This window comes from Elaeis guineensis, chromosome 5 (genome assembly GCF_000442705.2).
Source record: "Elaeis guineensis isolate ETL-2024a chromosome 5, EG11, whole genome shotgun sequence".
Lineage (NCBI taxonomy): Eukaryota > Viridiplantae > Streptophyta > Magnoliopsida > Arecales > Arecaceae > Elaeis > Elaeis guineensis.
Window position 1 is genome coordinate 30,931,752 of NC_025997.2, and position 27,918 is coordinate 30,959,669.

At 44.5% G+C, this 27,918-nt stretch overlaps 1 long non-coding RNA gene and 1 pseudogene across 3 annotated transcripts; both read left to right on the forward strand.

Annotated features, from left to right (window-relative positions):
• Positions 1–378: 378 nt before the first annotated feature.
• Positions 379–10,920, forward strand: LOC105045236 (uncharacterized). 3 transcript variants are annotated; one of them, XR_003800914.2, is made up of 4 exons: positions 379–579; positions 1,031–1,234; positions 5,305–8,349; positions 9,119–10,920. It is a non-coding gene; the product is annotated as an uncharacterized lncRNA (long non-coding RNA). The 3 variants fall into 3 exon arrangements; XR_012141484.1 differs by having other exon boundaries at positions 381–579; positions 5,305–5,782; positions 6,518–10,920; XR_012141483.1 differs by having other exon boundaries at positions 382–579; positions 5,305–10,920.
• A 2,037-nt stretch (positions 10,921–12,957) lies between these two features.
• Positions 12,958–14,051, forward strand: LOC109505838 (zinc finger CCCH domain-containing protein 20-like; annotated as a pseudogene).
• Positions 14,052–27,918: the final 13,867 nt, after the last annotated feature.

The window sequence follows — 27,918 nt, forward strand, 5'->3', positions numbered from 1 at the left end:
GAGGTGGGACTCCCTATTGTACTTTTTATACTTTATTAACGAAGCATGCTGCTCCTACCTCTATCAAAATGTAAAAAAGGAGCCATGTTGAACCAACTGAAGAATGCCTGACGGATGATAGTGTTAGAAAGCAAGTGTACCGGCAAAGATCAGAGGACGGATCTGACCAAAGGGGACAGCAACCTGATAAACCAAATCAATTTTTTCGGATCGATTAGATATAATTTTTCTATGTGATCATTCGATTTCGATTTAAATTTGAAAGAATAAATTTAAATTGATCCAATTTGAAGATTAATTATAAATGGATCTAAATCAAACCGGGCACCCCCCTAAATCTGTCCTCCGCTGAAAGGAAAGGTTTAAATTGTTACAGGATTCCCCCAGGGCCAGCACCAAACGATCAGTCTGATTTAATTAGTGAGCTGATGGTATGCCTTGTACCAACGGTGTGATTCTCTTCTCCACTCACAACGAAACCCCTTCCGCCTCTTACAAACCTCCTCTAAACCCCTTCCGCTTTCCTCTTCGGCGCCCCTCCATTGTAGCTTCTCTGAACCTATTGCCACAGCGAGAGAGGTAAAACATTCTCTCCCTTTTTTCTCCTTCCCGAGAGCTTAGAAATCGGTGCTGACCAAAAAACCCTACGCCCTGATTTAGTTTTTTATGTCCCCATCTCCTTGATTCGCCTTCATTCGTTTATGCTATCTGAATTATTTTACTTGTGACTTTTTGCTCGTTAATGAATCGATGATCTTTAACGATCCGGACATGTATTTTATATTGCTATCCTTGCTATCCTCTCCATTTCTTATGGGATTGATATTTGATGGATGGAAGACTTTGTTGTATTGCATTCGCTACTAAATTAAGAGTCGAGGCTCTAATTTTTTGGTGCTTATTCATTTATTTTGCAGTTGAATATTTGTTGGAATTTGGTCCTGCAGCTCTTATCTTTTTTGCTGTGGTCGTATGCCTTCTTTTGGTTTGGTTACCTACTAAGCTTTCAGTCTTTTTCCTGCTTCAACAGGCAGTGAAGCTGAAAGCTTTCAGTAAATTTGAGAACATTTCAGAAGCTTTGTCTGCAGCAATCTTAATATTTGATGGTAAGCCTAGCAAGGATCTCTGCAAGTTTCTTCGTGCTCATTGTGATGGTGAAACATTAAGCTGAAAGATTTGAGGAAATATGAGAACATTTCAGAAGCTTTATCTGCAGCAAGCTTAATATTTGATGGTAAGCCTAGCAAGGATCTCTGCAAGTTTCTTCGTGCTCATTGTGACGGTGAAACATTAGGTGTTGTCGATTCCAAACTTGGAAATGCAATTTTAAAGAAAATTTGGTAACCTAATTGCACTATAAGGTCATATTCAAATACAATGACAGCACGACCTCGATATCTCATATTTCATAGTGTTGGGTAGATGTCTGGTCTGGACACCACCTTCCAAGATCTTTTCAGTACCACACGATGCAGTAGGAAGAAAGAAGAAAATAAAACAAAAAGAAAAACAATCAAAATACGTGGATCAGTCATAAAAGGGCTCGCCTCCACGGGACATGCAAACTTCACTATGAAAAAGAAAATTTTACAAGATGAGACCTCATTCTCAACCCTTGTACACCCAATTCTCTCTCACTAGAAGTTCCCCTCACAAAAGCTCTCTCTCTCTTGGAAGACCCCCCTGAAGTGCCTGGCGACCGCTGTCCAGGAGCCCTGCTTCTTCTCTCACAGCAACGCGTGCTTCTTCCTCGATTTCGTGCGGCGTCCACAGTGCAAAACCAAACCCCATGCCTTCTCTGTTGCCTCATAGGGCTTTTAAAGGGCTTAAACATGGTTTAGATTAGGTTTAGGAGTCTTTAATCAACCCAAATCACGTCCCAGACCGTCAGATCAAGATCGAGAGTCACCTGAGCCCTCCAATCGTGCTCCGGTCCACGGAATAGTGCCGTGGACCGCGAGAAATGCGTGGGAACCGCCTACAGCTAGGCAGGCCGCTTGGGCAGGCGCGCGCGGGCCCGCGCACGGGCTGGGCCGTGCTCCCGCCTGGGCCGCCCACCCGCCCGGGTCGCACGTCCCGTGCGTCTGGGTCGCGCGTCCCGCGCGCCGCCGCCTGCGACCGCGCTGCTGCTGCCCACCGCCGGCCGTCGGCGGTCCTTCGCCGCCTCGAGTCCCGTGCCGACTTCAAAAGCTCGTATCTCCTTCATCCGAGCTCCGTTTCGGATGATCTTGGTCTCGCTGGACTCCGTTTTTTGTCGCGAACCTCGCTGTGGGCTGAATCTCGAGGCATCAAATCCTAACAATTTTCACCTCGACTCAATATTCGACCTCTTTCAAACTCTATGCCCTGGGGCAATCGCCTGCTGATCATGGATGGGCAAACATGAGAGTCGAGCCAGGCTGCTCGATCCCATCTCCGTCGTATGCTGTGCTCCTCCTGACCTGAGACCTGCTCGGGGCATCGTCCTGCGGCAATAGGAATCTCACCTTACGATGTCGCCTCTCGTCCTCCCGAGTCTCCTATCTCGTGCCCGATCCGTCTCCTGGAGCTCCACTTCGCTCTGGACTCCGCCTGGCTCTCGAAGCTCCACCTCACACTGGGCTCCCCACCAGATAATAATGTCCTCTGCTCCCCTTCTTCCCCTCCAGCACAATCCTATCGCCGCGTAACACCTTCAGAATTCCTCCACCAGCTACCGTCCTGTAGTCTCTTGAATCCAGTCTGCTAAATGAGATAAGATTCTGCCTGAAATCGAGTATGTATCGGACCTCCCCCAATCTCCTTACTGCACCGTCATGTGTCCTCCAGCTGATCGTTCCAATGCCTCTGATCGCACAACTCGATCCATCCGGCAGATATACAGTGCCCTCACTGTTCTTCAGGGAGTCAAGCTGCTCCTTTCTGCAACATACATGATAGGGGCATGTAGAATTTAATATCCACTGCCCTTCATCAGATATCTCCAGGACATCTCCATCTGAATCACTGCCGGCCGTCGCTACAGCAACCACCGTCCGATTTTTGAGTTAAGGACAATCTCTGACTAGATGTCCCAACTTCTCACACCGGTAACACCTGATTTTGCTCAAGTCCCTCCTGGACTTGGATCGCCCTCGTTGCGATCTCCTGTCGCTCCGTCTACCGCCTCCTGCTCCTCCAGAAGCTACCACAGCTGAGCTATCGCCATCTGAGCTCGAAGCTGGGTTCTCTCTCCTGAGAACCTCGTTCTGGAGTATCGCCGCGGTGACCTCGTCCATCTTGATAGTGCTCTTCTCCACTAGAAGAGCAGTCACCAAGGATTCGTACGAAGGAGAAAGCGACGTCAGCAAAACCAGCGCCCTGGTCTTCTCCTCAACGTTCTCGCCAACGCTGAGGAGGTCAGTGAGGATCTTCTGGAAGTGGCTCAAATGCTCCTGCATGCTCTGTCCCTCAGTCATCTGCAGTTGGTAAAACTGCCTCCAGAGGAAAAGTGTGTTGGTGAGAGACTTCGCCATGTACAACCCCTCGAGTTTCGACCACAGCACCGTCGGGGAAGTCTCGCTCAGCACATGGATCACTATCTCATCCGCTAGGTACATGCGGATAGTACTCACCGTCTGCATCTGTAGCCGTTTCTAATCCTGCACCTCCATGGTGGTTGGCTTCTCATCGCACAAGAGAGCATCGATCAATCCCTGTTGGATGAGCACGTCCTTCACTCTTGCCTGCCACAAGAAGAAATTGCTCTTACCATCGAACTTGTTGATCTCCATCTTGATTGTTCGTATCTTCTCCATCTTCAGTCTTGCTCACCACCGCTGCAATCTGCGTCCTTGTACCACCTTGCTCTGATACCACTTGTTGGGTGGATGTCGGCCTGGACACCACCTTCCAAGATCTTTTCAGTACCACGCGATGCAGCAAGAAGAAAAAGAAAACAAAACAAAAAGAAAAACAATCAAAATACGTATATCAGCCACAAAAGGGCTCGCCTCCACAGGGCATGCAAACTTCACTATGAAAAAAAAAATTTTACAAGAGGAGATCTCACCCTCAACCCTTGTACACCCAATTCTCTCTCACTAGAAGTTCCCCTCACAAAAACTCTCTCTCTCTTGGAAGACCCCCCTGAACCCCTGAAGTGCCTGGCGACCACTGTCCAGGAGCCCTGCTCCTTCTCTCACAGCAACGCGCGCTTCTTCCTTGGTTCCGTGCGGCGTCCACAGTGCAAAACCAAACCCCACGCCTTCTCTGTTGCCTCACAGGGTTTTTAAAGGGCTTAAACATGGTTTAGATTAGGTTTAGGAGTTCTTAATCAACCCAAATCACATCCCAGACCGTTGGATCAAGATCGAGAGTCACCTGAGCCCTTCGATCGCGCTCCGGTCCACGGAATAGTGCCGTGGACCGCGAGAAATGCGTGGGAACCGCCTACGCGGTCCACAGGCCCACCTGTGGACCGCCCGATCCACAGTGGACCGAAGAACAGGGCTAGGCAAGCCGCTTGGGCCTAGGCCGGCCCGCGCGCGCGGGCCTGGGCTGTGCCTGCGCGCGGGCCCGCGCACGGGCTCGGCCGCGCGCCCGGCTGGGCCGCCCGCCCGCTTGGGTCGCGCGTCCTGCGTGCCGCGGCCTGCGGCCGCTACTGTCCGCTGCCGGCCGCCGGCGGTCCTTCACCGCCTCGAGTCCCGTGCCGACTTCAAAAGCTCGTATCTCCTTCATCTGAGCTCCGTTTCGGATGATCTTGGTGTCGCTGGACTCTATTTTTCGCCGCGAACCTCACTGTGGGCTGAATCTCGAGGCGTCAAATCCTAACACATAGCATATTGGTTAATTATTAGTTTTCAGAAAATATAGTGCCTTCACAACAATGCTGTCATTGGAGCTTACGAGGGAACTAAGGGGCCAGCTTACTGAACTCATACGTGCGTTATCTGTGCTAAGATTTAGCTCCAATGAGCTTGGGTTTGTCGTGCAGTGTATCTAGGTACAAGCTGAAGTTCAGCCTGGATAAGGTGAGCTCTTTTAGCATCTCCCCTTACTTCCTTATAGCAAAATCACTCCAACCATTAATTTTTTTGGTCGCTTTTGTGTTTGCATCATCTGTCTGCATCTTAGTAATTTATAACAATGATTCTTTGAAAACATATATTATCTATCCTTCTACATGAGTAACACGTGAACCACAATTTTTTCAGAGAGACAAATCTAGAGCTTTGAAAATTCACTTTATTTTTATATGATATGTTTATGTTTGTCATATTTTGTTGAGATGATTAAAGTACCGTTAGCATCATACAATGGCTAAAAATTTTTTTTACTCTACAGGTGGACACAGTGATTCTCCCTGATAGCAACATGGGTTTGAGAGGGAAACTGTTCTCTGGAGAATCCATTTGTCAGTAATGCTTGGAGACGTGCTACTAGGACTTGACTCCATCCTTTGATGAGTTAAGCTGAGAAGAAGCATAATTTGGAGGTGGGGTTACCAAAGTGCTTACGGACAGGGTTGAGGTGAGAGGAAGGGACGTGGTTGACCAGCAATTCTCAAGGTAATGTCTTGGTGAGAGAGCGGCTTGGAGGCAGGAATAAGAGGAGGATTTGGGCTTGAAGATAAGCTAGAAAGGGGCTTAGTGAATTGGGGTTTGGAGGTTCTTATATGAGATGGGTTTTATGGGTTGGGCCAGATAAAGTTGGATCAAGTTTGGTAGAGCTGGAAGTAACCCAGATTAGACCTAGGTAGCATACCAACTGGGTCAAGTTGGGCTGGTTAGGGATTTGAATTCAGACCTGACACAATTTTCAGGTTGGTATGGTTTTTATCCAGATCTGACTGACTGGTCTTCAGAAATGTGTTGGGCCAAGTCTAAGTGGGTCCAACCCAATGCAACCTTTTTGCAGCCTAATTCAGCATTTCTGTACATACTTATTGTTTCAAGTCTTTTGACAAATTTTATTCTTAACTTTCACAAACTTCTTCCGTATCTTAAAATTTTTCCTTGTAATTTTGGTACCATGACATATTCTGTAGTTTTGAAGATCATTTCTTTTTCAAGTTGTTTGCTTTTATTTCAATAATCATTTTATAGTGGATGTTTTTCCCACATTAAGGAATCAATCTCGGTAATCTCATACTTATTATAGTTTAACATCTAGAAACGTGCCTAATAACAGTGCAAATAAAAAGCACTCAAAGTCATGGTCCCAATAAAATTCCTGTTTAATTTTTAGTATTTATCCATCTGTTTTGTAACTAACTATAATCTCAACTTTTTTTATGGTGCCTTTAGCCTCAGATCTTTTTTCCTCTCTTTCTATCCAGCATTTTTTTTTTTTGATTCTTCAGTCTTATTTCATGTAGGCCACTACTTGAAACTAGATGGTTTTTATCATAGACCGTATATATGACCTTAGCTTTGTCTTACGACGTTATTTTAAATGTACAACACCTGCTTAAGACTCTAAGAACATTCTTTCTGGTTTTTGATGCTGTCTACCATCTGACATCTCAATATTCTTATAGTTTTCTTAGTTTTTGTAGTTTGGCAATGTAACTTCTAAAAATTGGACTGAGTCAACTCCAATTGAGCAGGAGTTGACTCCTCTGCAGCTCTGGCTGAATCTTGCGGATGGCTGGCACTCTTCATCTCGTGGCTGCTTCCCACCTGATTCCAAGACTTGTGAGCACCACACTTGAGCTCACATTAATAATATAATCTTGTACTTCTTCCCTCATGCTCCAGTTGCTTGTACTTCCATGGTTGGCAATCTTCTAATATGCAAGCATTGATTACTATAAGAACAGTCAAAGTATCTTGATATTTCCTTGTGAGAATGTATTCGCATTGCTTGCGTCAGATACACCAACTCATTGGCATTTAGCCTATATCCTCGATACTTGCAGGTCTTAGCTTCATTTCTTTTTCAATGGTACATCTGACTAATTTCTAATTTTTAGTCACTAAAATAACTTATACTGATATTTTATTTTGCGTATTTGCAAGAGTGATTGTTAATTGTCATATTCACTTCTTTCCATTTGATCTTCTGTGCACATTAATTTTTGACTTATGATGTTGTATCTCTTTTCTTTTATTAAAACTGACATCCAATGAGCTTAAATAATTTTCTTCAACAGGATTAACTTCTTTACCCACCCTGATATTTTGATCTCCGAACCCTCTCTTGCTTGTTATTTAAATCAGCATCTTCTATGTCATGTCTTATGTTTGCCTCAGGCAACTCTTGCACATTTCTTGTCAATATTTGGTTATTGTGTAGCATTTGGCTGACATCGAGTCTGGCACCTTGTTGTGGGTTATGCTGCAGATTGCATTCACTAACTCGAAATTTATTGGAGCTTAAGAGTCACTCACATTTATAAAGAGGGCGAGCAGCTTGCGAATTGGTTGGCTAATTAGGACAAAAATGAGCAAACAGAATTGCTTATGGAATGCTGACTTCCTGAGGAGTTGATCAGTCTGCTCACAATGGATTACGGTCCTTGTATTGTAAAGAACCTATGATTGTTTGTTGTTTGTGTCGGTCCTTAAGGGGGGACAGGTTAGGTACATCAGGTTGGATGTTCTCATGGGTAAGGGCATCCAACTTGCAGTCAGGAATTCCCAGAATAGGATTAGCTTGCAATGCTGTACTGCATTTGTATCACTCTTTATTGCCTCTGCTCTGCAAGTATAGTGTGTGCACTGACAGATACCAACATGACCACCCTTGCACGTGCACAGACATGCACGCACCAGTACACCACCTATACGGTGCCTTTTAAAACCGATGACCTTATAATTCTAGTGCTTCATTAGCTGTTACCTGTACAAAACGAAATACATATATGTATGTGCATCTATGTGCATCAGTGCATATGTATGTACATATAGAGAGTGACTATATCTTGGTCCCTCTTTTCTTTTTGAGAAACCTTAGACATATGACCAATTTCATATGACTGTTTAGAGCTCTGAAGACAAAACATGTTACACCAACACTTGGGCTTATCTTCAATGCATCCTTAATTGGTCAGGCAGCCCTAAAACTCAAGGGGAAGTTTTCTTGTTCTCTTGCTGCAGAAACTGCATTGGCTATTAGATATGATGCCCTTGGCAATGGTGAGGACAACAATATGAGACTAGAAAATCGAGCTAGGCAGTGTAGGCAACAGACTGCTACTATGTTATCCTACACACCATATTGTCCTAAAATTGGATTCTTGTATTTGTGAATGGATCGAAACCTGTTTAAGATTTCTCTAGGGTAGAGAATTGGTCAGTTCTGCTGGCTGAACAAAAGGCAAGCCCGGGATTGAGTTCTATAACAACAACCGAAAGAAGGGTACAGGCTCTGATTGCTCCAGCAGAGGTATGGTTGTTGTAGTCTCACTTGATTTATTCTTATTTACGACAGTTTTATTAAATTCTCAAAGTCAAATTTGTGTGCTCTCATTTGCCACTGTGTTTTTGGGTCCTTGGATTTTCTGCTACCTTGGTGAAAGCTCTTGCACAGAACACAGTATATCTATGTACACAAATACATACATGCCATATATACATATATGTATATATGGGATGTATGTTTGAATATATCACAAGTATACAGATAGTTCTCATGTTCAAGTATTTGTATTCTACAACCTCAATCTTTAAATTATATGCAAACGCCTCAAATTTGACAATTTTTAACCAATAATACGTGAAGGTTGTGAGTCAAATAACCCACATCTTCAAGTTCAACAATGATAGTAGTACTTTTATGCATGGCATCTTAAACTTGATTTCATTTTACTTGGCTTTGTACATCCACAAACCAAAAAAGAAATTGCATTTATTAATAAACCTCATACCTTTTTTTTTTTTTTTAACTTTTATGCTTGCACGTAAGGGCTTTGTTTGATCTCTATCTTTTGACCATAAGCATGCGGCATGTGCTGTAACTCTTGTAACTACTCGGAAACCAAAAGGCATTGGCTTGCTCTAATCATGGCCTTGGCTAACCGGTGCCTTTACTTCCTTTCTCAATAGAACTTCAGATTGGGTTTTGCCCAATTTTCTCTCATTAAAACAGAAAAAAGAAACTTGCTTTAGTTGTGTCACTTTGCATTGGTAGACTTTTAATGCCTCGGCTGATCTAGTGATTGGGCAAAGCACCGAACCAGCTGCCAAGAATTTGGCTGATGAACGGGAGGGGGCACAACCTAGAGAGATGGAGCATGAGGAAGTATAGGTAGCTGAAGAAGCTACCTTGAAAGAAGGGGATGATGGTGAGGGGGAGAAAAGGAAGAAGAAGAGCAAGAAGTCTGATATAGAGAGCACCTGATTGCAAAATGATGATCAGAATGCTCCAGCCATGGCAGAAGAAGAGCAGGAAATGAAGAAAAATCAAGCTGAAGCTCCGAGCACCAATGAGTTAGAGAATCAAGATCAGCCTGTCATGCCAAAGAAAAAAGGAAAAGAAGAAGAAAGATGAAGGATGAGTAATGACATGTTGGGAGAGAATGATCAGTTCTGTTTGGTGCAGGTGAACGGAATCTGCAAATTTGGATTAGTTCATTTAGGTTTCAACAGGGATAGATCTGCAAAAATTTAGCTATTGTTGTTACAGTGCTATGGATCGATGATGTGTTTCTGTTTGCCCTTTAAATTATCCATCTGTCCAGCTACGAAGATATGCAAGAACAGCTCCTTGTCATGTTGGAGCTAAGTTAGATCTGAAGAAATCATATTTTTCCATCCATAAATTGTAGGAGGAATTTAAGAAAATCTGAAGATAAATTAAAGCTCGAGCATTTAAATTGTTTTTTTTTTTTAATACTAATGTTTTAATTGTTAAAAGCTGCATATCTTTGTGGAACACCATGGTTTTAATGTGAGTTTATAAGAAATCCATCAGGCATCTTGTTAAGAGCTGAAACTTGTCAAGTTTGTAGCAAATTTCTGTTGCAGGAGAATGCAGGGCCAAAGAAATAAATGTTGGCTAAATGGCTGCCTGCTTATCTCATCTGCAACAAGGAAAATAAATGGACAACCAAAGAAGGTAACACCTGCAGGCCTATGAGGCTCCTGACATCCAAGACAAGTTTGGTATGAAATTTTCTACTTTATTTCTACTGAAAATTCTCTACGGTGCCTGCATACGGCATCAGCATCACATCTTTTTTTTTTTTTTTGGTGGTAAAATCAGCATCACATCTTTAAGGGAACATAACGATAATATTTTTATTGAAAAATGAAAAGTACAGCGAAATTTGAGGAACATGAATCTTGCATTAAAAAGGATAGAAAAGAGAAATCCCAGTGATTCTCCCAGCCAGAGTTGCAGCAGATGTGCTTCTAATTCCTCAGCAGTGCTTTGGACAGATGGTGACCACCTTGCGCCGCCGGGGAGGTGAGAGGCAGATTAACAACAGCACCAAAGCAATGACAAACGCCAGGAGTAGTCCCATAAAATTTATCCCATTTTCCTCTGGCTCAGCACCGCAGCAAACCTTCCCCATGTCTCTGTGTGTGTGATGGGGCGAGAGAGAGAGAGAGAGAGAGAGAGAGAGAGAGAGAGATTTCTAGGAAAGTTGATAAGGGCTTTTTGATGCTGCTGCTGCGATAGGTGAAATAGTTATAGTGGCTTTCTTGATACCGAAACATCCATTCTTCTAGCAGGAAGATGATGACAGTAGTTAAAACATCACAATCAACATTGTTTGTAATAATTGGTCTCATTGATAGCTTGCCTGAAGGAGAGGACCACACAGCAGCCAGGGCCCCCACCACTACTGTTTAAAAGGGTCTGTAATTCTGAATGCATGAATAGAAAACTGAACTTGGACTCCAGATAGAACCCATGTTCAAAGGACTAGGGGTTTGTTTATTTTGGATTTCCTGTTCATCTACTACGTTATAAAATAAAAAATTTGGAGGACAGATTCTAGTTTTGGTGAAATTTGGAACATTCATGCTCGGTACCTCTAAAATGCATTGCCACACATGTTCTTATTGTTCTAATATCCTAATTATAAAAGAATGTTAATGGTTTTGTTACTATGGTTTTTCTTGTGTCTCTATCTGTTGTACTATTAGAATGGAAACTTCCCCATCTCAATGGTCATCCTTCTCCAGGCCAATTACTTATGCATTCCATAGTTAGCACACCCACCATCGGTAAATAGCTTCTTAATTAATGCAGTATTCTAGGTTCTGCTTAGAAGGGGCGAGAGAATTGCACCATTAGAGGTTGGCCAGCCTCCGAGGACTCCCTCCAGGTGTCAACTTTGACTCAGATCTTTCTTGGCATGGTGTAGGGTAGGATAAGTAGTAAGGTGACTAGATCTCAGGCATTAGAGCTGTCTACATTGCCTACGATATTTGACTTGCAAGACGTGCTTATTTTCTTGAGAGAACTGTGAGATTGGTTCTTTGAGAGAGCTTTGTATTACTCGGCCAAGATCACACATCATTCTGTGACTGGAGAGATAATGACTGCTTGGGACATCTGGAGACTAGTTGATCTTCATCATTTGAGAGTTCCTATCTTTAGGTTTCTTCAAAGTCAACTTTGATGATAGTGTGCTAGATAGAGGTAATAGAGATAGAGCGTGATTTGTGATATGCAGTTCAGATTTTAGGTTTCTGCCATGAGAGGGGTTACATTTGGGATATCTTGGTTCTTAGGGTAGAGCTAAGAGTCATTTATATTGGCATCATAGATATTGAGGGCAACTCAACCACTGTGGACATGAGGCCAGACGGTTTTGGCAGAGGTTTATCTGCTTTTGCATTACATATGAAGATTCTCGGGGGATTATGTTTCTTGAGTCATAGGCAATCTATCAAGAGACAAACAGTGTAAGCAACTAGATAGCCTCTATATGATAAAGCATTCAGAAGAGTTTGTATGGTCTGATTTTGTATCTATTCGGACAGCTTTATGGGATATTTTATTTTTTGATTTTGTTGGATGTATTCATTACCGACAGATACTATCCTTCCATCTTATGAGTGAGAGAAAGAGATAGAGAGAGAGAGAACATCTATCAATCTTCAGTCCAATTGAGATCGCATAAATTGCATGTGCCAAGGTTTAATAATTGTGAAATGAGAAAGGCAAGAAAGTAAGTTGGCTTTATTTTGGAGTGGACCGTGTTGCAACCAAAATACCCAGCGTGGGGTTACGTTGGCGTGGCGGATAGCTCAAGGACCTGTAACGTGTTACTGCCAGTTGTTTGTTTGTACTTTGTTGGAGATGCATCAGAATGCTAGCAATTATTGGGGTTCAGGTTGTATCTTTTGCGTGAAAGAGTGATTTAGTATCTTTCGTTGGATCAGATTACTTTGAGGTTACACAAAAGATGAAAGAGTTTGGAATGCTTTGATATCCATTCAAGATGCGATCTAATGGTTGACTTTGCAAAAGAAAATTAACCATTCTTTCGCACGAAAGATGCAACCTGAACTCCCATAGTTGGACCAAAGTTATCACCATTAAAAGTCATGCTGGACAGCTAATCAGAAAACCAAAACTATCAGATTATGCTGCCAAAATTTAGCTAGATCGCATAGCGATGTCGCTTCATCATCCTTGCTCTCTCTTTAGCCATGCATAGCAGCAGAAGTACCAAGTTTATATATATATATATATATATATATATATATATATATTCTATTTCATCATTTGTTTATTTATTTGCTTGTCTATTATTTAAACTAAAATCTCTTTAAGATTGCATTTGGTAGTAGGCAATCTATTCAGATTACCAGCAATTTAAAGTGGGTCTACAGGATTATTGCATTTGTTATGCTTTTTATGTGGCAATCTAGATTGCCTCGACAATCCAGATTGCCTCTCAGAAAGTAATTCAGATAGTCTTTGGAAGAGGTGGCTATCCAAATTACCACTTGTTTGACAATATTATAAAAGAATTTTTAGATAAAATTATTTCTAAAAAAAATCATATAAAATCCACCCCTCCACCCCCCTCCCATGGCAACTCTCACCCTCTCCTTCTCCAAACTTCCCCATACCCGCGCTGCCCTCGACTGCCTCCCCTTTGTCTGTGCCCTCATCATCTCTGGCCATGGCCCCACTTCTATGCTAGCATCGACCACTCCTCCCTTGTCTCCATCATCATGGCCCCCTCCTTCGATGACCTAGCCACCGTCCCAAGTTCTGGAAAACCAGTCGCTGTGAGTACGGTGATGCCTGCAACCTTGCCTATGGGGTCTTCAAGAGCTGGCTCCACCCAGTGCCCTATCAGACCCAGCCTCCAAGATGGTGCCGTCTACTGCCGTCATGTCTGTTCTTCGTGCACACCCTCGCCTAGCTTCGCTTCCTCCCCTAGATCCCCCGATCGCCGTTGCAGGTCACCCCGAAGTCGTATAATGGAGCATCGGCCTAGTGGTCCAAGAATCTGATCATTTCATTGAGGTCGACTTTGATATCAACCTCGATGTCACCAATGTCGGAGTTGTTGCTGGTGTCGTCGGTGGTGGTGGAAGTGGTGAACGAGATCCTGGCGAGGATGAGAAAGCTACAGTTGAGCGAGACGAGGTCGGTGTCGTGTTCTTCGGAGGTTGGGATGGGGAGTGATGGTAGGTTTGGTTCGTCGTGGGGTTTTGGGGCATTCAGGATGGGTTCTATTAGCTTGCCAATGACGCCAATGACGACGAGCAGTGGAGGGCATGGGTGGGGGAAGGAGGCGACAGGAGACTTCGAGAGGGGAACGAGGGATAAGTTGTTCAAGAGTTTGGGAAAAGAGGAGTCAATGGAGGAGTATTTGGCACTGGCGGAGTTGGCAGCACTGTCACGGGGTTGTCGGATTTGGGATGGTTTTCAAAGTTGATGAAGTAATGGCTAGATAGGAACTTATATCTTGCGGACAGCTGTCATCGGGTATGGAAATGCCACCAATCTACCGCTCACGGAGTGGCGGGCCTCAGCATTGGAGGGCAAGGTGATAAGGCTTGTCTCGAGGGTTTTTCCCTCTCACCAGGTATATTTTAGAAATTTTGATTTAAATTCAGAAATTAAAATCAAACTCTTCCCAATAATTCAAAATTTCATAAAATTTTATGAAAATATTTTGAAAATTTGATTTCATATTACCAGTAAATTGATTGTCATATCAAACCTGTCAATCAAGATTTTTAATAACTTTACTGTAACATTATCTGCGTGTATCAAATACAGTAATCAACATTACTGATAATTTAATGATGACAATTTATTGTGAAGGCAATCCAGATTATCTTCCAAGATTATCTGGCAATGCACCAAACGCAACCTTAGTGCATGCAATAATGAGAGTAGAGTTGTCAAGATGGACCGGCCTGCCCCAATCCGCCTCTAAACAGGGCGAGGCGGGCTGGTCCGTTTAACTAGTGGATTGAAAAAACCCCAAACCAACCCACCCTGCCATGGGCTGCGATTAAACAGGCTAACCTACCAAAATTTAAACAAAAAAAAACTGTATACATGCCGGGGAGTAGGGGGATGTGAGCACGGCAGTCGTGGCCCGTGGGAGGCGCATGGGGAAGGGGTGCAGAGGGTGGGGTGGGGTGCCAGCACCAGGGTGGGGGGCGGGGTGCGTGCGGCCATAGGGGAAGTCGCGGGGGATCGGAGTGTGGACGCCAGAGCGAAGGAGCTCATAGGGGGCTGGGATGCGCTCGTCGGGAAGTAGGGGGAGGAGTCGTTCCCGAGGACTGCGATGCGGGTGTCAGGGAGTGTGGAGGAGCTCGTCCGGGCTGTACCAACAAAAAAAGGGAGAGAAGAGACTTACCTCTCTCGATCTCTCCTCTCAATTTTAAATGGAAGCCCGATCCGCCATTTCCACTCCTACAAAATCCTAACCCTTCCTAAATGCCCTAGTCAAATGCTCACTGTAGATCCGAGATCATCCATGGCGGCGAAGGTGGCTCTCCTCGGGTGAGCCCACACCGTCTGGGAGAAGGCCATCATCTAGGTGGCAGCAGAGCTGCCCAAAGGGACAGGGGATTAGCCGCTGAGGGCGATGCTGGGGCTAGTGTTCGGGATGCACCAATTCTCTTGGTAGAAGGAGCTCCCATGGAGGGGTTCAGGGGCAGCAGGGCGGTGGCGGAGGAAGATGGGGGGGGTTCCCAGAGCTGGCTCCTGAGAGAGGAAGGGGATGCTAGAGATGGCGACGCACATGGGGGTAGTGGGATTTAGGATTTTGTGGAGCCTTTAAGGCATACGATGTTGAAGGAACCAATGAAGATGCCCTCATCTGCTTTGCGAAGATGCTATCCAACGAAAGAAAGCCTAAGAATGCAAAAATGTCAGCTGTTTAAAATTTCTCCTGTCAAAATAGGCTGGCCCGTCCCGATCCGCCCCGCTTCGACCTACCAACCCAAATGGGATGGATCATTTAACTCGCTTTTAAACGGATTGCTAAAATATGAATCCAACCTGCTCCATTTATATGATGGGGCAGATCAATCCAACGGATCCATTCCAAATTGATAGCTCTAAAGGAGAATGCCAACAAACAAACTAAAGTTCCGTGGACCACATTTTGCTTTTATAGCCCACCACGAGCATTGATATCTACATGCCTAAGCACCACTAGTTAACGACACACGCATGCATCCGCACACGTGATGCCTGTGTGTGCACACACGTGCATACCCATGTGGATGCACATGTACAACACACGCACGGAGAGAGACTCTTGGAGGCACTCATTGTCCACACGGAAGAATGCTATACACGCAGCTAAATCCGTGGCTAGCCGCCCAAAAGGAAAGTTTTCCTAGAAGGCCTAGTATATTGTGTGGGGCTCTTGCTTATAGGCTTGGTTATCACTATCAAAAGATATAACATTGTTTATAGGTAAAACAATCATGAAACATCATATGTAATATCTTCTATTCACATGTTCTTAGTTTGTGGCCCTTAAACTGTATTGAAAAAAAATCTGTTTACCTTGAGAGCCAGCTAATATTTTCATCATTAAAACTTATGTTATCATCATTGTTTCATGTTTCCAATCTACGATAACTGAGTCACAGTGGAACAACATTATTATTGTACCAAAACCTATCTTCAAGTAGTTGCTACAAAATAATAACTGGAAATAAATATTTTAGTTTTTGCACAATTCAAATATTTAGATAGGCTTCAAAACTAGATATATCAAACCAAAAGGCTAAAATAATACAAGTAAAAAAAAAAATACACTGCTCAGACCAGGCCTACCATCACTAGGACCATAGTACAACCTGTTGCAGATTTTCAAAATACAACAAAGATAAAGTTTTATTTGGAATCAAAAGCAACTAACTAATTAATATTGTAGTGGTTGGCCGCTTGGAAAAATTCATATAAACCCATACAAATTTTAAAAGTTAAATTTGTAATATATTTCAAATATATCTTTGTGAAAATATGTGTATGTGTTTCTGGCTGTCATCAATTTAATAATTTTGTATGCAAAAATAAATGCTCAATTGAAGATTTCTAGTTTTTCTTGCACATGCTTCAATAATCTTCAGGCTTTCTTTTGTTTTGTAATAAATAGTGTTTGCAACACTTTGGAAGATGGCTATAGATTTATCAAATTAGAATATTTTGATGGAGAAAATTTTTTAAGATAATAGAAAATGATGCACTTTCTCCTTACAATTTTCAAAGTTTGTTTATATCCTCAACGTGCCAACTTTAAAAGAGAATGAGAATGAAATTATGGCAGAAACTCACACTAGATAGGGTGGGATAATGATGATCATATATGTAGAAGCATGATATACTTTTTGATACCTATTAGAATGTAGCTATTGCAAAAGAATTATGGGAGAAACTTGAGAGAATATGCATATCAGAGGATGCAACTAAAAAATATATAGATGTCAGCTGAATTAAAAATAAAAAAATCATGGTTCAACAAGCAAATGAATCTTTATGCTTGGGGATATAATTCTTACCATGCAGTAGAGTTTAGTTCTAGCTTCAGCAAGCAAAGAAGCAAAATGATTCTTACCAAAAAGAAGAAGAAAAAGTAGAATGATCAAAAGGTCTGTTATATGAGATTCAATTATAATCTAAACAATTGCTATGTATATCAGTACATTATGATAATAAGGCAATACTATCGAGAGCATATAACAAATAGAGCAGATTATAGGCCCGACCTGGGGCCTTAACTCAATTCATTTGTAATCGGGCTTTGGGTCGGGCCTTTATAAAATTTATTATTTTCTGGGCCCAAGCATGACCCATGATCAGGTTTAATAATTAACAAAGTATAAAATGGAAAGTCCAAACCTATTAGGCTAAGACATAGACTATACAAGACAATTAATTACATGTGAAGTGATCACTAGTGACTTTATAAAATCAAGTCAAAATTTGGCAAAGATATCAATAAAGAAACATGCCAAGAATTTAATGTTGGAAACATTAATGGGGAGGACTCAAGCCCATATTTCAGAATTACTAATAATGAAATCTCAACTCAATTTTTGATATGACATCAAGTCATGAGTTCAATAAAATAAAATATATTATAAGAGCAATTGCAAGCACTATAATCTGATTCCAATACCATCCTAAGGTGAAAGTAGGGATGATAAATTACTCCATGTCATTGGATACTTGATCGATTTGATTTTAATGAGATGGATTATACCAAACCTGCAATAGATCCAAGATAGGTATACATAATAGTAGAATCCACCCTGAACTCGATCCCCATATGTATAATTCTTCACAAATCTCCTTTCCAAGAAAAAAATTGATTTTAATAGCTTTACTTGACCGGATCCGTCTAACCCATCCTGTTTAACTCTAACCACTCTTATCCACCCTGCTTCACTCTGAGAATCTACCTGTCTTGCCTCACCTAGAGGTAAGAATTGGGCAAATATGGATAATAGCCTATCCAACCTATATCCACTTGATTGACATCTTTAGGTAAAAATATTTGATACCTATAATATATAAAAGGAAGAATGAGTAAATGCTTTTAATAGATTTATCATACAAATATGAAGTATCTTATTATGAGGCACTCCCCATAGATCTATATATGTAAGTGTGAAGTGAAGTTGCTTCTTAAAGCTCAAAGTTTGGCTCTTAAAATGTACATAAAAAATGATACAAATATAAGACCATAAAAATGTCGGCTTATACTAATTAAGCATTCATCGCTGTAAGAATATTATCTGTGAAGATATGTGTAGCTAAGTAAAATAGAATTTTTAGTTCAAAAACTAATTTATTATACCATTTTGACTAACTTTTACCTATCCTCATTAAGTAAAAATTCAAATCTCAAGATATCTTCATTTATACATAAGATTATAAAATTATTTGATATGATAAAATTATCTTATTTTGAACTAGAGGATTACTGTATATTTCCAAAATAAAAGAAATAAAATTTTATTTAAAATCGAAAACAAGCAACCATTGTGGTGGTTGGCTCCTCGGAATATTTTCAAAAGGACATCCCAATGGACTTTTGGGAAAATGCAAATAAATTTGTTGAAATTTTAAAATTCAGATATCTAATATATTTATAATGTATTTGTGTGAAAAGAAAGTATTCAATCAATCAACCATGATCAAATATTGAACTTATCCTAAAGATTTATTGCACATTCCTCTTGCATATTTGATTACTAGGTGCAAAACCTTAAAGAAAGTGGTGGTACTACATGCATTGAAGCCCTTCTTATTTGAAGATTTCCAAATTTTCTCCCACTTGCTCCTACACAACCAATGGTAGATCAAAAGTTCATGCAAAGCTAGTAATTGAGCCACCATGTTTGATATTATAGGTTAACTAGCAATGCCATGCAAGCGGTGTGTTATGTGTATAGTAATTGTTTTACCAAATTCACAAAAGAAAAATAAAATAAAATATAGTAAGCACAACAAGTATTCAAATCAATTAAAATAGAGGAGGCATATCGTGCGAGACTCATCATTTGCTAAACAACGAACCACATACAGAATACAAGCACAAAAAAAAATGCACCAAGAAAGAGTTCCAGCCCCACCATGTAAAACATATTTTTTGACCGTGAGAAGCCTAGCCATACACAGCATAAGTGCATGCAAAAGCATGGCACTCTGAGGCCATCTGGTGCCAATAAACAATCTTTTCTAATGCATTGCCAAATCTATTCATTGCCCTGCAAAATAAAATATCCTCCATGAAGAAAAGCTCAATGATAACTGGTGGAAAAATAAACACCTAACACTAAACTTAACAAACAAGCAAACGCACATGTCCAGTGGCAATGGTTGACATTTCAAGGAGCAAACCAATATGGCCAAGCCAAACTAGGGATCCACACCACATCCCAAGCGGCTCCGTGGTGAATGAACAGGGTGCATTTGGTTTGTTACCAGATTTGGATCCAGAATTAGAATTGAAATAGATTGAAATAGGAATAGAAATCAGAATGGCATATCCCTTAATGTGTTTTATTCATGACCGAAACTAGAATAGGATTTGAATTAGAGAAAAGTAAAGATTAGATTTTGAAAAATTAGAGCTTTCTCATTCTCCTCTATAATCGGAATAGAAATAGAATGCTCTAAACCAAATGATTGGAATGAAATCCACTCATTTTTATTCTGATCTCTAAATTCTAACTCTTCCCAACTAAATATCCTCCAATCAAACATCAACACTATGAGAAACGATCGTAGGAGTAGGCAAAATGAGAAGGGCCGTAGAATTCTCCCCCATGTCTGAAAGGATATTCCTATATTCATTTCTTACTTTATATTTATAGGAGCCAGAGATGTAGATAAATAACTAGCATTAATTCTCTTACCCATGTATTATGAAACAGTGTAGATAATTAAATCGAGAGAGGCATATTAAGGCATTCGCTTAAATTCTCAATTTGATCTAGAACATTTTATTAAGGATATTCTAAATTGCCTTCATGATCTTATGACCACATGAAATGTTTGGACAATAGATGTACTATATAGTTGGATCAATAAAAAAGACTTCATGCTTTTATATCAATTGGTGCAAGAAGGTGTTACATTTATAGCAGATAACACAGATTAAAAATGAAGAGATGAGAAGGTGACTGACAAATAAAGGACAGGAAAGGGGGTACCAAGCTCTCGAGCCAAAAGGGAAAGTAGCTGACAAATAAAGGACAGGAAAGGGGGTACCACGCTCTCGAGCCAAAAGGGAAAGTGAAATATTATATAAACACAAGCCTAAAGTATATTTAGAACAAACAAACAAGAACTAACTTAATTCTTTTTTTAAAAAAAAAAACCTTCGGAATAAAAGACATGAATTATAATATTAATTTACAAGGTATGTTGATCATGAATTATAATATTAAAAGGCTAACTTAGTAACCACCACACTCAAGATTTAAGAATAAGGATAAGTGATCAAACTTCTAATCGCTAATTAGTCGGCGTTATCTGCACCTTGCTCACTCACGTAGTTTAGGCTTTCTCGAGCTGTCTGCTACACTTCATGGCCAGCAGGCTCACTTTCTATTAGGCATCTTTTCATCTCCTTTAATGATAAATAAACGGCTTAAGACTTTACCAACCAATAAACTAAAGAAGTATTTGGTTCACAACCGGAATCATAATGAAATAAAAATCGGAATGGTTTGGAATCAGAATCAGAATGATTAAATCCCCGAAACGTTTAGTTCATGACCGAAATCGAAATTGAAATGAAAATTTGAATCTATAGAGGAGAATAGGGATTGAGTTCTATATAGATTGAGCCATTCCCATTCCATCCTGGAATCAGAATTAAAATGGCTCCTCCCAACCAAACGGTTAGAATGGGAGTCATCCATTCTGATTTCAATTTCAAACCCCCACTCTCTTAACCCAACACCCCCTAATTGGTAAAACTAATCCAGAATTGAATGGAAGCCATCTCTCTTACACTAATTACCCTCTTTGAAAGCTTCATAAGGACTACAAAAAGTTGCTATAGCTGCTAGGTTGAACTGTTGTATGGGTTGCCACTTGCAAGCATCATTGCTCCTTTACCATGGAGGAAGAGGCCAATCTCATATCCACAACTTGCTTCTCATGACATGAGAAAAAATTGGCTGGGGAAGCTGGAATAGCTTTTAGGGCTCAAGAGAATAAGATGGGTGCTCAAACCTATTATGTTTATGTTTAATTAGGTCAATTCCCAAAGTGTTGCCACCAAGGATCGATTTGGCTCAGATCAATGAACAGGAGCTGCCGACAAGGACAAAGTGATGACATAAAGACTTTAAAAATTAGTTGGAGATCTAGAAACAATCTAATAGAATCGGATCCACACTTTAACCTTAGTGAGAGCCCTAAACCACTACAAGTAAAGGAAGTTCACTTGTTGGGAGTTTCTTGGGGGATTCTTTGATGCCTAAGTCAGTCTATCTTGGTAGAATAGAGGTGGTTCTGAAAGAGATAGAAGAAGGTGGAGATCAAGAGGATAGTGAAAATGAGTAGGAAGTCGAAATCTGTGTGGGAGGAGGAGAGCTCTATAAGCAAGAGAGATTTTGTCCCTCTAGAATGTTACTCAGCTTGGAACTGAGAGAGGCTTTCGAGTAGACCTCTACTGGCAAGGATTCTCTAAGCATATGAGTTAGAGACTTGATCTCAAAGGTTTCTCCAAAAAGTTAGATGAACTTCAAAGAACTTTTAAGGACTTGCTTGTATTTGGAAGGACTTAGGTTTTAGAAAGACTTAGAAAGATTTGGGAAGATTTATCAGGAGGGCCTCCAGAAAAGAATATACATAGGTGAGAGAGAGCCCATTGCGCTATGGATGTATGAGGGAGGGTTGAGGATAACCACTTGCATGTATAGAAGTTTGATATGATTTGGTGAGGTAAAGATCTCATAGTTTGAGAGATTTTTCCGACATTATGGGCCAGTTGTTGCTGAGTGAAGGGAGATATGAGTTCCTCTATGCACCTTCAAGATAATCACATGGCAGAAACTGGTTGACCAAAGTGAAGGTTTTATGGCTGGCCTGTGTCAAGCTCCTATTGATCGGCAGTGTCATGTTATGCAGATCGGATTCGGAGTGTATCATAAGGTGTAACTACTTACAAACCATATTACTATCCAATGGCTGCATCAGCCCCTTCAAACAACTGGCCATTGTTATTGTAGTGATAACATCATAGCTATTATTTAGTGGATGTTGATTTGAATTCAGTAAAAGTCTATTTAATTCAATCCAAGCCAGCAAACTCAATAATCATAATTAGCACCAGTGGCATGCTCATACCAATATTTGAACATGAATAATTTAACATCCAAGTTACATTATTAACGTGAACCTAATTTGAGCAAAGAAAAAAAGATACATATTTTCTCCTTACTCTCGTAAAATTAGGATTTTGAGATTGACCCAAGGATTGACAATATCATCTTGATACTAGACCCCTGGGAAATGTTTTGGGGCTCATCCTGTCCCAGTGGAAGCAATGTGCAAGTTGGGTGCCACCCATCTACCGCCATCTGGCAAATTTGCCTTGGGTTGGCCGATGATCAAATCTAGCCCAACCTCGACCGAAAGAATCCAAGCTGTTGGGGAATACCCACCGACCGACCGACCGATGGTCGGAGGACCGACCGACCGACTTACGGCCGGAGGACCGACCGACCGACTTACAGCCGGAGGACCGACCGACCAATTGACAGTCGGACCGACCGACTGACGCCATCACCGGCCCATCATCGGCTTACGACCGACTGAGGATATGTCGGGCGCACCTTTCCCGACCGACTGAACCCGGAGGTCTGATGGCCGACTCACGTAAAACTCGCCGACCAACGGAGGAGCCCGACGCCACTCAGCTGGCCACCGACTTAGGGTCGGTCGACTCCTCCAATCGCCGTACAGCCGCCAGACCTTGTCAGTTCTGACAGCAACATGCGGCACGGCCATCTGAAGGCATCGTCCTGCTGAGGGCATTGTCAACCCTGATGATTTGACAGCCCCACGGCGACATGACACTTTCACGGTGACTCTGACAGTCTACAGTGAGTTGACAGTTCCTCACTTGTCTGCGCCATTAATGACGGCGCCATACCATGCTCCACTATATAAACCGGGGAAGGCAACAGTACAAGGGATCTCTCTCCATTCTCGCCTTCGAAACCACAAGCTTGCTCCTCCCTCTCCCTCTCTCTCTCGATCGAGCTCTCTGTCTTCATTTCACTGTTGCCCAGTCACCTCTCTGACTTGACCGTCAGAGGGTCCCCGCCGGAGCCGCCTCCGGTCAGTGTGGACTTCTCGTTTTTGCAGGTGCTCGTTCTCCGACGATCGGACGACGAGGCGATTGACAGCAACAGATTGGCGCGCCAGGTAGGGGACAGAATGACAAAGACAAGAGCTCAACGATCGAGGATCACCGGATCGGCAAGGCGCTCTTCCCGTCGGGAAGAGGCCTCCCCGCCACCGCCGACGGCGGAGCCCAGCTCTCCACGCCCCGCGGTGACCACGGAGGCGCAGATCGCGGCCATCGTACGACAGATGACCGTACTGACGGACGCAGTCAAGAGCCTCCAGCAACAACCAGCGGCCCGTCCGATGCCCTCCAGGAGCAGCCGCCGACGACCGCACCGATCCCTGTCGCCTCCGCGCGAGCGCCCTCAACAGCGCTCCCACGGAGAAGGAGAGGAGCGGCCCTGGCGTGCTGACCGACGGTCCCAGCAGCCCTCTCCTTCCCCGCTGGAACGGGCAAGGAAGGAGAAACGACCGCGCACGCCGTCGGCCCCCCTTTCGGAATCTTCCGGAGACTCCACTCCCGGGGTCTCCCAGCATCGACGAGCGGACGACTACGAGTGCCGGTTCGAGGAAATCGACCGCCGGCTCGCGCAGTTGCAGATGGACGGCCAGAAGTCTTCGAACGACGTCGACTTCCAGACCGCCCAACCTCTCTCCCGACTGGTCCTCGACGAACCGATTTCCAGTCGGTTCAAGATGCCGCACGTGGAGCCATACGATGGCTCCACCGACCCAGTCGACCACCTCGAGAGCTATAAAGCTCTCATGACGATCCAAGGGGCAACCGACGCTCTTTTTTGCATCGGCTTCCCTGCCACACTCCGCAAGGCTGCCAGGGCCTGGTACTTCGGTCTTCGATCGAAAAGTATCCACTCCTTCGGGCAGCTCGAGCACTCGTTCGTGGCCCACTTCAGCACCAGCCGAAAGCCGCCGCGAACGTCGGACAGCCTTTTCTCCCTCAAGCAGGGGGAAAATGAGATGCTCTGACACTTCGTGGCGCGATTCAATGCGGCCACGCTTGAGGTTCGGGACCTCAACGAAGACATGGCTATTTCAGCCATGAAGCGGGGCCTGAGGGTGTCCCGATTCACCTACTCTCTGGACAAGACCCTCCCCCGAACATACGCCGAGCTACTGGAGCGCGCGTACAAGTATATGCGCGTGGACGAAGGAGCGTCCGACCGATGCTTGGCCGAGCCCAGAGGCCCGAAGAAAAAGCGGAGAAAAGGTCGGGAACACGCCGAACCAAGCAGGCCCCCGACCGATAGTCGGGTCTCGCCACCCCGACTAATCCAAAAGTCACCCCGGCAACAGACTCCGAGGCCGGCACGCTCCAAGTATGACTCCTACACTCCTCTCTCCACTCCTCGTGCACAGATTCTGATGGAGATTGAGGGGGAAGAATACCTGCGACAGCCTCCATCTCTGAAGGCAAAAGGCCTCGACCGTCGGAAGTACTACCGATTTCACCGTGGCCATGGCCATGACACCGAGCAGTGCATCCAGCTGAAGGATGAGATCGAAGCTCTCATCCGCCGGGGGTATCTCGGCAAATTCCGGAAGGGTCCGCCGACCCAACCAGTTGCCGATCGACGACCCCAGCCGACTGAAGAAGCGGCGACCAATCGGCCGACGGCCGGAGTCATCAACATGATCTCCAAGCGGCTGGGCCCGGGGACGTCCGCGGGAGACGAGCTGACGAAAAAGTCATGCCCGGACGACGCAATCACCTTCACGGAGGACGACGTTCGGGGCATCCAAACTCCCCACGATGATGCTGTTGTTGTGTCGGCAACAATAGCAAATTATGATGTAAAACGAATTTTTATTGATAATGGAAGTTCAACGAATGTTTTGTTTTACTCGACCTTCTCCCGGATGCAACTGTCAACTGACCGACTTAAGAGGGTCTCCATGCCCTTGATCGGCTTTGCCGGAGACGCCGTCACGACAGAGGGAGAAATCACCCTGCCCGTAACGGTCGGCACCGAACCACGGCAAAGCACGGTCCACCTAACTTTCGCGGTCGTCCAAGTTCTTTCGGCCTACAACGCCATACTCGGATGACCCGGACTGAACGCCCTCAAGGCGATCGTCTCAACGTACCATCTCTTTGTTCGGTTCCCGACCAAAAATGGAATCGGAGAGATGCGCGGGGATCAACAGCTCGCCCGACGATGCTTCCAAATCTCCGCTCAAAGCGACGAGTCGAGGGGTTCCCTGACAATCGACAAGCTGGACCAACGGGAGGAGGAAGAACGGGGTTCGCCGGCCGAGCAGCTCGAGGCGATCCCGATAGGAGAAAATCCTGACAGAAAGGTTTGGGTCGGGTCCCAATTGCCCGACACTGAACGACGCCGACTCACGGAGCTGCTGACGGCTAACGCCGACATATTTGCTTGGTCAGCAGCAGATATGTCGGGCATCCCCCGGAAACCATGACCCACCGACTCAACATCGACCCAACGATGAGGCCGGTGAGGTAGAAGAAAAGGTCCTTCGCTCCAGAGAGGCAGAGGGCCATCGACGAAGAAGTGGACAAGCTACTTGAAGGGGCTTCATCCGAGAATCCACGTATCCCGATTGGCTTGCCAATGTTGTCATGGTCAAAAAAGCCAACGGGAAGTGGAGGATCTGTATCGACTACACCGATCTCAACCGAGCCTGCCCAAAAGATAGCTTCCCACTTCCCAAGATCGACCAGCTAGTGGACGCGACGTCCGGATTTCGACTGCTCAGCTTCATGGACGCCTTTGCCGGATACAACCAGATCCGGATGGCGCCTGAAGACGAGGAGCACACCGCGTTCGTGACCCCAAGGGCCTCTACTGTTATCGGGTGATGCCCTTCGGACTGAAGAACGCTGGCGCCACCTACCAGCGACTTGTCAATAAGGTCTTCAAAGATCAGATCGGGCGCAACATGGAGGTGTACGTGGACGACATGCTGGTGAAGAGCACGCAGATCCCGGACCATGTTCAGGACTCGAGGAGACCTTCCGCACCCTTCGACGACACCGAATGAAGCTCAACCCGACCAAGTGCGCTTTTGGGGTGACCTCAGGGAAGTTCCTCGGATTCCTCGTTTCTCAGAGAGGGATTGAGGCCAACTCTGAGAAAATAAAGGCAATCCTCGACATGCGTCATCTGAACACCAAGAAGGAGGTCCAACAGCTGAACGAAAAATCGTCTCTCTTAGCCGATTTATTTCTCGTCAGCTGAAAGGTGCCTCCCGTTTTTCAAAACTTTGCATCACGCAAATGGATTTTCTTGGTCGGATGAGTGCCAACAGGCCTTCGAAGACCTAAAGAAGTACTTGGCTTCCCCACCACTGCTCGTAAAGCCGCAGGTCGGGGAAACCTTGTATCTCTACTTGGCCACATCTTCTGAGGCGATCAGTTCGGTGCTCGTCCGAGAAAACGAGTGCCGAACCCATCAGCCTATCTACTACACCAGCAAGGTGCTCCACGGTGCCGAGGCCAGATACTCGGAGACGGAAAAGATGATTTTCGCCCTGACCGTCTCCGCGCAACGACTTCGTCCATACTTCCAGGCCCACGCATAGTGGTGCTAACCAACCAGCCCCTGAGGGCGATATTGCGCCGACCGGATACATCTGGACGACTCGCGAAGTGGGCTATGAAGCTCAGCGAGTTCGACATTCAGTACCGACCAAGGCCCGCCCTAAAGCTCAGGCCTTGGCCGACTTCATCGTCGAATGCCCGACAACCAACCAAGGGTCGGGAGCTGAAGACCCGGGACGAGATGCGGTCTCTGAGCCAGACCCGATCTCCACCTGGGTACTCCACATCGACGGAGCTTCAAACGCTCAGGGAAGCGGGCCGGGCTCCTGCTCACGAATTCGGATGGGGTGGTCACCGAGTACACCCTCCGGTTCGACTTCAAGGCCTCCAACAACCAAGCCGAATACGAGGCTCTCCTCGCCGGCTTGAGGATGGCGAAAGAACTGGGCATCGACAGCCTCCGGGCATTCTCCGACTCTCAGTTGATCGTGGGGCAGGTCAAGGGCGAATTCGAGGTGCGAGATCTGACCATGGTCAAATACCTTCAAAAAGTGAAGGACCTCGTGGCACGCCTCAGGTATTTTGAAATTTCCCACATCCCTAGGTCGGAGAACGCCCGTGCCGACGTACTTTCCAGACTGGTGACTTCGGCTTACGACTCCTTGGGTCGGACGTTCGTGGAGAACCTCGAGCAGTCGAGCATCGATCGGGTCGAAGAAGTACAGCAGCTGACATCCGAACCAAGTTGGATAGACCCGATCGTTCGGTATCTGACCGACGGGATCAGCCCCGAAGATCCTGCGGAGGCCAAGCGACTCCGATGGTCGGCCTCTCAATATGTCATCATGGATGGCCGACTCTACAAGAGGTCGTTCTCCCTTCCCTTGCTCAGGTGCTTGGGACCGACCGACGCCGACTACGCTCTCCGAGAGGTGCACGAAGGAATTTGCGGGAACCACTTGGGGGGCAAGTCCCTAGCCTACAAAGTCCTGCGACAGGGCTACTACTGGCCTACCATGAAGAAGGACGCGGTCGAGTTGGTCCGGAGGTGCGAACCATGTCAAAAGTACGCCAACATTCAGCACCAACCGGCCAGTCAAATTGCTCCTATTGTCGCTCCATGGCCCTTCGCCCAGTGGGGGTCGATATTCTCGGTCCTTTTCCAC